General features: G+C 46.8%; 1 long non-coding RNA gene across 1 annotated transcript in view; it reads right to left on the bottom strand.

The window, feature by feature from the left end:
• Positions 1 to 9,802, bottom strand: part of LOC143774378 (uncharacterized) — a 142,288-nt gene extending 132,486 nt beyond the window's left edge. The window contains exon 1 of the long non-coding RNA XR_013215521.1: positions 9,733 to 9,802. This is a non-coding gene — a long non-coding RNA (uncharacterized LOC143774378). The remainder of the gene's footprint in view (positions 1 to 9,732) is intronic.
• Positions 9,803 to 12,860: the final 3,058 nt, after the last annotated feature.

Below are 12,860 nucleotides of genomic sequence, written 5' to 3'. Positions count from 1 at the left end.
TAGCGGCCCACAATGCACCGCGCTCACCTCAGACAACCACCATGGCACAGTAAGCACGGAGCTGATGAGCGGCCACTAGGGGGCGCCGTCCTCTACCGTACCACATATGTGGGGGTCGGCCGCCACTCATCACTGTGGTGGTCCGGGCCCCATTCCTACCGGTGACAGAGGACGGTGTACACTGGCGACAGAGGCCCAGGACAGGGCTGTGGTGACGGACGGGCCGCTGCTTGCGTCACTACATGTCACAGCCCCGGGGCTGAGCCGCCTCCATCTCTACCAGGGACACGTGAGGGAATAGTCTCATGTCCCCTGAGCGGAAAGACCCAGTGACACCGTGACCTGCCGATTACACCGGGAGGAGGGCACTCAGGCCGGGGGGCACAGACAGAGGAGACGGTATATAAATGCGGCTCCCGTCCCATGCTCAGCTCTCATGTACTCACAGCGCTGAGGGTTTGTTACAGTTATATCTAGACTCCAGGCTGATACATTGCAACAAACTGTCAGGACGAAAGAGAGATTAGTGCTGATGGGTACAACAGGGCATTGTGCAGGCTGGAGACAGGGCGGCTATGTACTGACCAAAAGGGAGATGACACCGACTCTGGGGGTACAGAAGAGTTACATTGGGGTACAGGATAATGACACTGGGGGTACAGGATAATGACACTGACACTCGGGGTACAGGATAATGACACTGACACTCGGGGTACAGGATAATGACGCTGACACTGGGGGTACAGGATAATGACACTGACACTGGGGGTACAGGATAATGACACTGACACTTGGGGTACAGGATAATGACGCTGACACTGGGGGTACAGGATAATGACACTGACACTCGGGGTACAGGATAATGACACTGGGGGTACAGGATAATGACGCTGACACTGGGGGTACAGGATAATGACACTGACACTTGGGGTACAGGATAATGACACTGACACTCGGGTTACAGGATAATGACACTGGGGGTACAGGATAATGACGCTGACACTGGGGGTACAGGATAATGACACTGACACTTGGGGTACAGGATAATGACACTGACACTCGGGTTACAGGATAATGACACTGACACTGGGGGTACAGGATAATGACGCTGACACTGGGGGTACAGGATAATGACACTGACACTGGGGGTACAGGATAATGACACTGACACTGGGGGTACAGGATAATGACGCTGACACTGGGGGTACAGGATAATGACGCTGACACTGGGGGTACAGGATACTGACACTGGGGGTACAGGATAATGACGCTGACACTTGGGGTACAGGATAATGACACTGACACTCGGGGTACAGGATAATGACACTGACACTCGGGGTACAGGATAATGACACTGACACTGGGGGTACAGGATAATGACACTGACACTGGGGGTACAGGATAATGACACTGACACTGGGGTACAGGATAATGACACTGACACTGGGGGTACAGGATAATGACGCTGACACTGGGGGTACAGGATAATGACGCTGACACTGGGGGTACAGGATAATGACGCTGACACTGGGGGTACAGGATAATGACGCTGACACTGGGGGTACAGGATAATGACACTGACACTCGGGGTACAGGATAATGACACTGGCACTCGGGGTACAGGATAATGACACTGACACTGGGGGTACAGGATAATGACACTGACACTGGGGGTACAGGATAATGACACTGACACTAGGGGTACAGGATAATGACACTGACACTAGGGGTACAGGATAATGACACTGACACTTGGGGTACAGGATAATGACACTGACACTTGGGGTACAGGATAATGACACTGACACTGGGGGTACAGGATAATGACACTGACACTGGGGGTACAGGATAATGACACTGACACTGGGGGTACAGGATAATGACACTGACACTTGGGGTACAGGATAATGACACTGACACTGGGGTACAGGATAATGACACTGACACTGGGGGTACAGGATAATGACACTGGCACTCGGGGTACAGGATAATGACACTGACACTGGGGGTACAGGATAATGACACTGACACTGGGGGTACAGGATAATGACACTGACACTAGGGGTACAGGATAATGACACTGACACTAGGGGTACAGGATAATGACACTGACACTAGGGGTACAGGATAATGACACTGACACTTGGGGTACAGGATAATGACACTGACACTGGGGGTACAGGATAATGACACTGGCACTGGGGGTACAGGATAATGACACTGACACTCGGGGTACAGGATAATGACACTGACACTCGGGGTACAGGATAATGACACTGACACTCGGGGTACAGGATAATGACACTGACACTTGGGGTACAGGATAATGACACTGACACTGGGGGTACAGGATAATGACACTGACACTGGGGGTACAGGATAATGACACTGACACTTGGGGTACAGGATAATGACACTGACACTGGGGTACAGGATAATGACACTGACACTGGGGGTACAGGATAATGACACTGGCACTCGGGGTACAGGATAATGACACTGACACTGGGGGTACAGGATAATGACACTGACACTGGGGGTACAGGATAATGACACTGACGCTAGGGGTACAGGATAATGACACTGACACTTGGGGTACAGGATAATGACACTGACACTGGGGGTACAGGATAATGACACTGGCACTGGGGGTACAGGATACTGACACTGGGGGTACAGGATAATGACACTGGCACTCGGGGTACAGGATAATGACACTGACACTGGGGGTACAGGATAATGACACTGACACTCGGGGTACAGGATAATTACACTGACACTGGGGGTACGTACAGGATAATGACACTGACACTGGGGGTACAGGATAATGACACTGACACTAGGGGTACAGGATAATGACACTGACTCTCGGGGTACAGGATAATGACACTGACACTCGGGGTACAGGATAATGACGCTGACACTAGGGGTACAGGATAATGATGCTGACACTGGGGGTACAGGATAAAGATACTGACACTTGGGGTACAGGATAATGACACTGACACTTGGGGTACAGGATAATGACACTGACACTGGGGGTACAGGATAATGACACTGACACTTGGGGTACAGGATAATGACACTGACACTTGAGGTACAGGATAATGACACTGACACTGGGGGTACAGGATAATTATACTGACACTTGGGGTACAGGATAATGACACTGACACTTGGGGTACAGGATAATGACACTGACACTTGGGGTACAGGATAATGACACTGACACTGGGGGTACAGGATAAAGACACTGGGGGTACAGGATAATGACACTGACACTTGGGGTACAGGATAATGACACTGACACTTGGGGTACAGGATAATGACACTGACACTCGGGGTACAGGATATTGACACTGACACTCAGGGTACAGGATAATGACACTGACACTCGGGGTACAGGATATTGACACTGACACTCAGGGTACAGGATAATGACACTGACACTTGGGGTACAGGATAATGATACTGACACTTGGGGTACAGGATAATGACACTGACACTTGGGGTACAGGATAATGACACTGACACTTGGGGTACAGGATAATGACACTGACACTGGGGGTACAGGATAATTATACTGACACTTGGGGTACAGGATAATGACACTGACACTGGAGGTACAGGATAAAGACACTGGGGGTACAGGATAATGACACTGACACTTGGGGTACAGGATAATGACACTGACACTCGGGGTACAGGATATTGACACTGACACTCAGGGTACAGGATAATGACACTGACACTCGGGGTACAGGATATTGACACTGACACTCAGGGTACAGGATAATGACACTGGCACTGGGGGTACAGGATAATGATACTGACACTTGGGGTACAGGATAATGACACTGACACTTGGGGTACAGGATAATGACACTGACAGGGTACAGGATATTGACACTGACACTCGGGGTACAGGATATTGACACTGACACTCGGGGTACAGGATAATGACACTGACACTTGGGGTACAGGATAATGACACTGACACTCGGGTTACAGGATATTGACACTAACACTGGGGGTACAGGAGATTGACACTGACACTGGGGGTACAGGATAATGACACTGACACTTGGGGTATAGGATATTGACACGGACACTGGGGGTACAGGATAATGATACTGACACTTGGGGTACAGGATAATGACACTGACACTCGGGTTACAGGATATTGACACTGACACTGGGGGTACAGGATAATGATACTGACACTGGGGGTACAGGATAATGATACTGACACTTGGGGTACAGGATAATGACACTGACACTTGGGGTACAGGATAATGACACTGACAGGGTACAGGATATTGACACTGACACTCGGGGTACAGGATAATGACACTGACACTTGGGGTACAGGATAATGACACTGACACTCGGGTTACAGGATATTGACACTGACACTTGGGGTATAGGATATTGACACTGACACTGGGGTACAGGATAATGACACTGACACTTGGGGTACAGGATAATGACACTGACACTTGGGGTACAGGATAATGACACTAACACTGGGGGTACAGGATAATGACACTGACACTGGGGGTACAGGATAATGACACTGACACTTGGGGTACAGGATAATGACACTTTGGGTACAGGAAAATGACACTGGAAGTACAGGATAATGACACTGACATGTGGTTATAGGACAATTATACTAAAACTTGGGGTACAAGATTATGACTGACACTGGGGGTACAGGACATAAGGTCAGCAGCACATATTTCCTTTGTTGCGCATATATGGTAACAATGTAACACTGCCATCTGCTGGACAAACTGCAAAACTTCAACCCATACATTTTGTCAAAAAAATACGGTGAATACTTTTCTGCCCAATGATGACAGAAGTATTCTAGGAGTGATTTTTGCCTGAAGAAGGAGCCACTGTGCTCTGAAAGCTTGCAAACATATTATTTTCTGGTTAAACAATAAAGGTGTCACTCCTAGAATACTTCTGTCATCATTGGGCAGAAAAGTATTCACATCAATTTTTCTGGCTAACACGGTACCACAATACAATTTGTTATTGTACATCATCGTCAAAAAAATACTAAACTTAAAGGGAATCTCAGCAGGATGAACCCTCGTAAGCTGCCTATATGGTCGTGGAGGTCTTATGAAGCGGTAGAAAATGATACCCTGATATCTGTGATCCGATATCTTATTCCAGAGAAATCCACATTTTTCTTATATGTAAATGAGCTGTTAAGAGCTCACACTGGTGACTCCTCCTTTAATTTAAAATAAGCTCTGGAAAAACATAGATCAGATCACAGATATCACGGTATCATTTTATACAACTTCCTATGACCTCCATGCCCATATAGACGGCTTAGGAGGGTGAATCCTACTGACAGATTCGATATACCAGAATGTCTGATTCTCAGAAGCATCATCATAAGACAGGTCCATTTAGCTGAAGGGAAAGTAAATCGGACCCTCTAACTCAGAAGAGATGTTTTCCCATAGATGGAGTAGTACACCCACCCACAGTGTGTAAAATGTAGAGGTCGGGTGTAACCTAGCAGAACGAAGAAGAATTCAGCATCATAGCTAGCTAGTAGTGGGGGTGAGTAGCACTCGGTGTACTCCTTGTGTGTTACCCTAGGGCGAGGACCCCAAATGAGCATAACAGGAAGCTGCCATCTGTGTAGTCTGTCCCAGGTGAGAGAGAATAGCCTCCTGCATGTGGAGTGAAAATTGTCACCACAGAGGAACCGAAAGGCTTATTCCTGTGAGTGAAGAGTGGATCCAACATAAATGGCGAAGATTAACAGCTTACAAGGGGCAAGAAAGTAGAAATGATGGAGTCTGTATGCTGATGGCAAATAGATAATGGCTGCACTCAAGTTTATTGTGCTAAAGCAAGGAAATGTGCAATACATGAAATGTGAACAGCATAATGGCTTGTGAAATTTATGAAAAAACACATGAGATTTTTAGCACAAAATTTGGCCAAAAGTTGTGAGCCCATTCACCAAACGTCAAGGTAATCTCAGATCGAATGGGTAACTAACCTGTCTGCCTAGTGTGAACACTTACCTATGGCTAATAAAATGGTAAAGCCTGTATTTATAGAGGAGGTTAGAACCAACTGTGTTTGGATGTAATTAAAATCACAGCATGGTGAAGGGCGGGGCGTTCAAGTCAGAAAAAGCAATACATAGTAAATATAGAAAAACTGACTGAACAGCCATCTAGTCTGAACTGGTGCATAACCAAAAAGTCTTACATAGCAAATAGCAAGGAAATGTGCAATACATGAAATGTGAACAAACGTCAAGGTAATCTCAGATCGAATGGGTAACTAACCTGTCTGCCTAGTGTGAACACTTACCTATGGCTAATTTTTCATAAATTTCACAAGCCATTATGCTGTTCACATTTCATGTATTGCACATTTCCTTGCTATTTGCTATGTAAGACTTTTTGGTTATGCACCAGTTCAGACTAGATGGCTGTTCAGTCAGTTTTTCTATATTTACTATGTATTGCTTTTTCTGACTTGAACGCCCCGCCCTTCACCATGCTGTGATTTTAATTACCTCCAAACACAGTTGGTTCTAACCTCCTCTATAAATGCAGGCTTTACCATTTTATTAGCCATAGGTAAGTGTTCACACTAGGCAGACAGGTTAGTTACCCATTCGATCTGAGATTACCTTGACGTTTGGTGAATGGGCTCACAACTTTTGGCCAAATTTTGTGCTAAAAATCTCATGTGTTTTTTCATAAATTTCACAAGCCATTATGCTGTTCACATTTCATGTATTGCACATTTCCTTGCTTTAGCACAATAAACTTGAGTGCAGCCATTATCTATTTGCTATGTAAGACTTTTTGGTTATGCACCAGTTCAGACTAGATGGCTGTTCAGTCAGTTTTTCTATATTTACTATGTATGCTGATGGCTACGGATGCCACCGAAGAGACGACGAGGAGACTTGTGCATGAGTGACTGCTCCATGGCAAATGAGAGAATAAGCTGCAGGAGGGCACAAAACTGGATTAAGAGTGACACCGAAACTGTAGGAGGGAAGGAGAGGCTGCTGCAGAGATTGCCAGCAGGATGGGCAAAGTCTCACAAGTTCCAGACCACTGTTTTAGTCATTGGCAGTTATCTACCTCTGGTCAAGCCATTGCTTAAGGGCAGATTTTAGGAAACCTGGCCAACGGGGCAAACATCGATGTACTACACCCAATATTATCACCACACAGTGACCTTACAGTGACGAGACTAATTCTACTCGAGTGCTTTGCTTACAGTCAGCTCAGATCACAATGAAGACTTCTTCCATCCATGACATCTTTGGCGTGTCGCTTTTTCATCAGCCACTTTACTTTTCTCCACCTCTACCCAAACCACATGCTGCCATGACCATCCTTAGTGTAGACAGTAATACCCCCATCTCTACACAGAAATAATGCCAATAGTATGCTTTATATGCATCCACCTAGTAGTAATGCCCACTGTCTCCACATAATAACACCCCCTATTTGCTCCACATAATATTATCGCCCCCTCTGTGCTTCCAGCTAGTAATAATTCCCCCATTGTGCCTTCATAGAGTAATAATGCCTCCATTACGTTTCTACCTAATAATAATGCTCCCTCTGTGCCTCCAGCTTCCAATAATGCCCTCATTGCGCCTTTATCTAATAATGCCCCATTATGTCTCTGCTTAATAGTACCCCATTTGTGCCTTCATATAGTAACATTGCCCAATTATGTCTCCACCTAATAATAATAATGTCCCCTCTGTGCCTTCACCTAGTAATAATGCCCACATTATGTCTCCACCTAGTAATGATGCCCCCATTATGTATTTGCCTAGTAATAATGCCCCCATAATCCAGTTTTCTTCACCTAGCAATAGTGCCCCCATTGTGCCTTTATACAGTAATAATGCCCCCATGATGTTTCTACCTAATAATAATGCCCCATCTGTGCCTCCACCTAGTAATAATGCCCCCATTGTGCCTTCATATACTAATACCCCATTGTGCCTTCATATAATAATGCCCCCATTATATCTCTACCTAGTAATAATGCCCCCATTGTGCCTCCACCTAGAAATAATGCCCCCATTGTGCCTTCATATTGTAATAGTTCCCCTTCTGTGCATCCACCTAGTAATAATGCCCCCATTGTGTCTTAATATAGTAATAATGCCCGCATTATGCCTCCATATAGTATTAATACCCCACCCTGTGTTTCTAACTAGTAATAATGCCCGCTTTGTGCCTCCACCTAGGAATATTGCCCATCTCTGTGCCACCACCTAGGAATATTGCCCACCTCTTTGCCTCCGCCTAGTAATATTGCCCACCTTTGTGCTTCCACCTTGGAATATTGCCCTCCTCTGTGCCTCCACATAGTAATATTGCCCACCTCTGTGCCTCCACCTAGTAATATTGCCCACCTCTCTGCCTCCACCTAGTAATATTGCCCACCTCTGTGCCTCCACCTAGTAATATTGCCCACTTCTGTGCCTCCACCTAGTAATATTGCCCACCTCTCTGCCTCCACCTAGTAATATTGCCCACCTCTGTGCCTCCACCTAGTAATATTGCCCACCTCTGTGGCTCTGCCTAGTAGTATTGCCCACCTCTGTTCCTCCATATAGGAATATTGCCCACCTCTGTGCTTCCACCTTGGAATATTGACTACCTCTGTGCCTCCACCTAGTAATATTGCCCAACTCTGTGCCTCCATATAGGAATATTGCCCACTTCTGTGCTTCCACCTTGGAATATTGCCCACCTCTGTGCCTCCACCTAGTATTATTGCCCACCTCTGTGGCTCTGCCTAGTAGTATTGCCCACCTCTGTTCCTCCACCTAGGAATATTGCCCAACTCTGTGCCTCCATATAGGAATATTGCCCACCTCTGTGCTTCCACCTTGGAATATGGCCCACCTCTGTGCCTCCACCTAGTAATATGGCCCACCTCTGTGCCTCCGCCTAGTAATATGGCCCACCTCTGTGCCTCCGCCTAGTAATATGGCCCACCTCTTTGCCTCCACCTAGTAGTATTGCCCACTTCTGTTCATCCATATAGGAATATTTCCCACTTCTGTGCCTCCACCTAGTAATATTTCCCACCTCTGTGTTTCCACCCAGGAATATTTCCCTCTCCGGTGCTTCCACCTAGTAATATTTCCCACCTCTGTGCTTGCACCTAGGAATATTACCCACCTCTGTGCCTCCATCTTGAAATATTTCCTACCTCTGTGCCTCCACCTAGGAATATTGCCCACCTCTGTGCCTCCACCTGGGAATATTATAACTCTTGTAAATTATCTTTTGTCATTGCATACCCCTGTTTGCATCTTCCTCATCCACTTCATTCCTTACCTTCCAATAAATCTACCCTTTGTTGTTTGCACCTCATCTTGTGTACGGTGTACTTCAAGTGGTGCTGCGAGCAGGGTACTGTCACCAAGATGGAGGCAGCAGACAGCAACAGCGGGAATGTTAATGGAGATGCTGTGGGCAATGGTGGAACCCCTGCAAGGACACTCCCCATGGGCACCATATTTAGTGTGCTACCAAAGTTTGACGGCAATAATATGCCACTGTCCGACTGGGTGTCCCAGCTGCAAAGCACCCTGAAGATTTATAACATCAGCCCAAACCTTGAAGTGGACATTGCGTTAACTGCCCTAGAGGGAGAAGCCCGTAGAAACGTCTGCCTACAACCAGAACTCACCCGCAGTACCTTGAAGGAGCTAGTTAAGTTCCTGGAAGAGATCTACGGCGAGACTGCTAGCGCCGGACACCTTCGCGCCAAATTTTCCTCTAGGCTGCAGCGGGAAGAAGAAGGAATTTCTCAGTATGCAACAGCATTGCAAGAATTGTTAGCGGAAGTGCAGAGAAAGGAGGTGGAAGGATTTGACGGCATGGGCTCTAAAGACCGGATACTCCGGGAGCAATTCATTCTGGGACTGCACAGCACATCCTTGAGGCGAGCACTGTCAGAACGGGTCCGGGCAGATCCGGCTCTTACGTTTCATCAAATCCTGGTGGAAACAGTGGCCTGAAGGAAAGAAGAAAGCTACGTGTCTGGGGTGATGCGTGTCCAGGGCGCTAATACCAGAGGGGACCCAAACCATCAGGAGGTGCTGGTCCAGGTGGTGCAAGACTTGCAGTGGTCCCTTGTCAACATGCAAGAGAAACTGACCCAGATGGAGCGAAGAGTGGGGGAACTACAACAGTCTGACCCACCGTACTCATGCAGCCATTCTTCGGCCCGACCAATAAGGGATCAGTGGGAGCAAGCCCCCTCCCATCAGGCTTCAGAGGCACGAGGACAGGCTCGAGGTGCCCCCGGCGAGGAGGAGGCATCCAATGCTGGGAATGTGGAGGACCGGTCACCTTGCCAGAGACTGTCGGAACTATACTCAAGGTCAGCGGAAGCCGCCGTTAAACTACCAACCCTGTTGTGAATTCCGCTCTTGGGCTCCCTCCGGTGGTTGTAAGTAGCACTTTTGTGAATTCTGCTCTTGGGCTCCCTCCTGTGGTTTTGAGTGGTATAGCTGCTTCTTGGATTTAGCATCAGCAGCTGCTCCCACTGATCGTCTTTCTGGCTCGGCTATTTTAGTCTGGCCTTATTCCTCAATCAATGCCAGTTGTCAATTGTTCCTGCTTGGAACCACTGCTCTTTTGGATTTCCCTGACACTCTGTCTAGTTCAGCAAAGATAAGTCCTTTTGTCCTTTTGCAGTCCACTTGTTGTGGACTTTATTGTTCAGCACATTCTATGTTTTGCTCATTTGTCTAGCTTATCAGTATGGATCTATTTAGCTAAGCTGGAAGCTCTGGGCTGCAGTTTTTGCCCTCCACACCTTTAGTCAGGTGTGGAGATTTTTGCATATCTCTGCGGTGGACTTTTTCTAGTTTTTATTACTGACCGCACAGTGTTTCTTTCCTTACTGTCTATCTAGCTAGAATTGGCCTCCTTTGCTAAATCTTGTTTCATACTACGTATGTCATTTCCTTCTCCTCTCACAGTCAATATTTGTGGGGGGCTGTCCTATCCTTTGGGGATTTTCTCTGAGGCAAGATAGCTTTCCTGTTTCTACCTTTAGGGGTAGCTAGTTCTCCGGCTGTGATGAGGTGTCCAGGGAGTGACAGGAACATCCCACGGCTACGTCTAGTGTTGTGTTAAGATCAGGAACTGCGGTCTGTATAGTTACCACCTGCCCAGAGCTAGTCGCATGTCACTCCTAAATTACCAGTCCATAACAGTACAACTGGCCAAAAATGAGTTGAATGCATCTCAAAAGAAGGAAAAGAAAAAGAGTTCTGAGCCATTTTTTTTTCTTTAGTCTGTTTTGTCTTTTTCCTTCCTCTTAATCTCTGGGTGGATTTGGGCGCGGACATGGATGTTCAGGGTTTGTTTTCTCGTGTGGATCAGCTTGCTGCAAGAGTTCAGAGTATCCAAGATTATGTTGTTCAGACTCCAGCCTTAGAGCCTAGAATTCCTACTCTAGATTTGTTTTACGGGGATAGATCTAAGTTTTTGAACTTTAAAAATAACTGCAAATTGTTTTTTGCTCTGAAACCCCGTTCCTCTGGTGACCCCACTCAGCAAGTTAAAATAGTTATTTCTCTGCTGCGTGGTGACCCTCAGGACTGGGCATTCTCCCTTGAGTCAGGGGATCCGGCGTTGCTTAATGTAGATGCATTTTTTCAATCGCTCGGATTATTGTATGACGAAGCTAACTCTGTGGATCATGCGGAAAAAACCTTGTTGGCCCTGTGCCAGGGTCAGGAAGCGGCAGAATTATACTGCCAGAAATTTAGAAAATGGTCTGTGCTCACTAAATGGAATGAGGACGCTCTGGCAGCAATTTTCAGAAAGGGTCTTTCTGAAGCCCTTAAAGATGTTATGGTGGGGTTCTGAGCGAATCTATGTCTCTAGCCATTCAGATCGATCGGCGCCTGCGCGAGCGCAAAGTGGTGCACCATATGGCAGCATCCTCTGAACAGAGTCCTGAGCCTATGCAATGTCATAGGATTCTGACTAGAGCGGAACAGAGGGGATACAGACGTCAGAATGGGCTGTGTTTTTACTGTGGTGATTCAGTTCATACTATCTCTGATTGCCCTAAGCGTATTAAGAGGGTCGCTAGATCTGTTACCATTAGTACCGTACAGCCTAAGTTTCTCCTGTCTGTGACCCTGATTTGCTCATTGTCATCTTTCTCTGTCATGGCATTTGTGGATTCAGGCGCTGCCCTGAACTTAATGGACTTAGAATTTGCCAGGTGCTGTGGTTTTTCTTTGCAGCCTTTGCAGAGCCCTATTCCTTTGAGGGGTATTGATGCTACACCGTTGGCCAAGAATAAACCTCAGTATTGGACTCAGCTGACTATGTGCATGGCTCCAGCACATCAGGAAGATTGTCGTTTTCTGGTGTTGCATAATTTACATGATGTTGTTGTACTGGGTTTTCCATGGTTACAAGTACACAATCCAGTGTTAGATTGGAAATCGATGTCTGTGACTAGTTGGGGTTGTCAAGGGGTACATAGTGACGTTCCTTTAATGTCAATTTCCTCTTCCCCCTCTTCAGATGTTCCTGAATTTTTGTCAGATTTCCAGGATGTATTCGATGAGCCCAAGTCCAGTTCCCTTCCTCCACATAGGGACTGTGATTGTGCTATTGACTTGATTCCAGGCTCTAAGTTCCCTAAGGGCCGACTTTTCAACCTGTCTGTGCCAGAAAATACCACTATGCGGAGCTATGTTAAGGAGTCCTTGGAGAAGGGGCATATTCAGCCGTCTTCGTCACCATTGGGAGCAGGATTCTTTTTTGTTGCCAAGAAGGATGGCT

This window comes from Ranitomeya variabilis, chromosome 5, assembly GCF_051348905.1.
Source record: "Ranitomeya variabilis isolate aRanVar5 chromosome 5, aRanVar5.hap1, whole genome shotgun sequence".
NCBI lineage: Eukaryota > Metazoa > Chordata > Amphibia > Anura > Dendrobatidae > Ranitomeya > Ranitomeya variabilis.
This window is presented reverse-complemented; position numbering and strand designations above follow the sequence as displayed.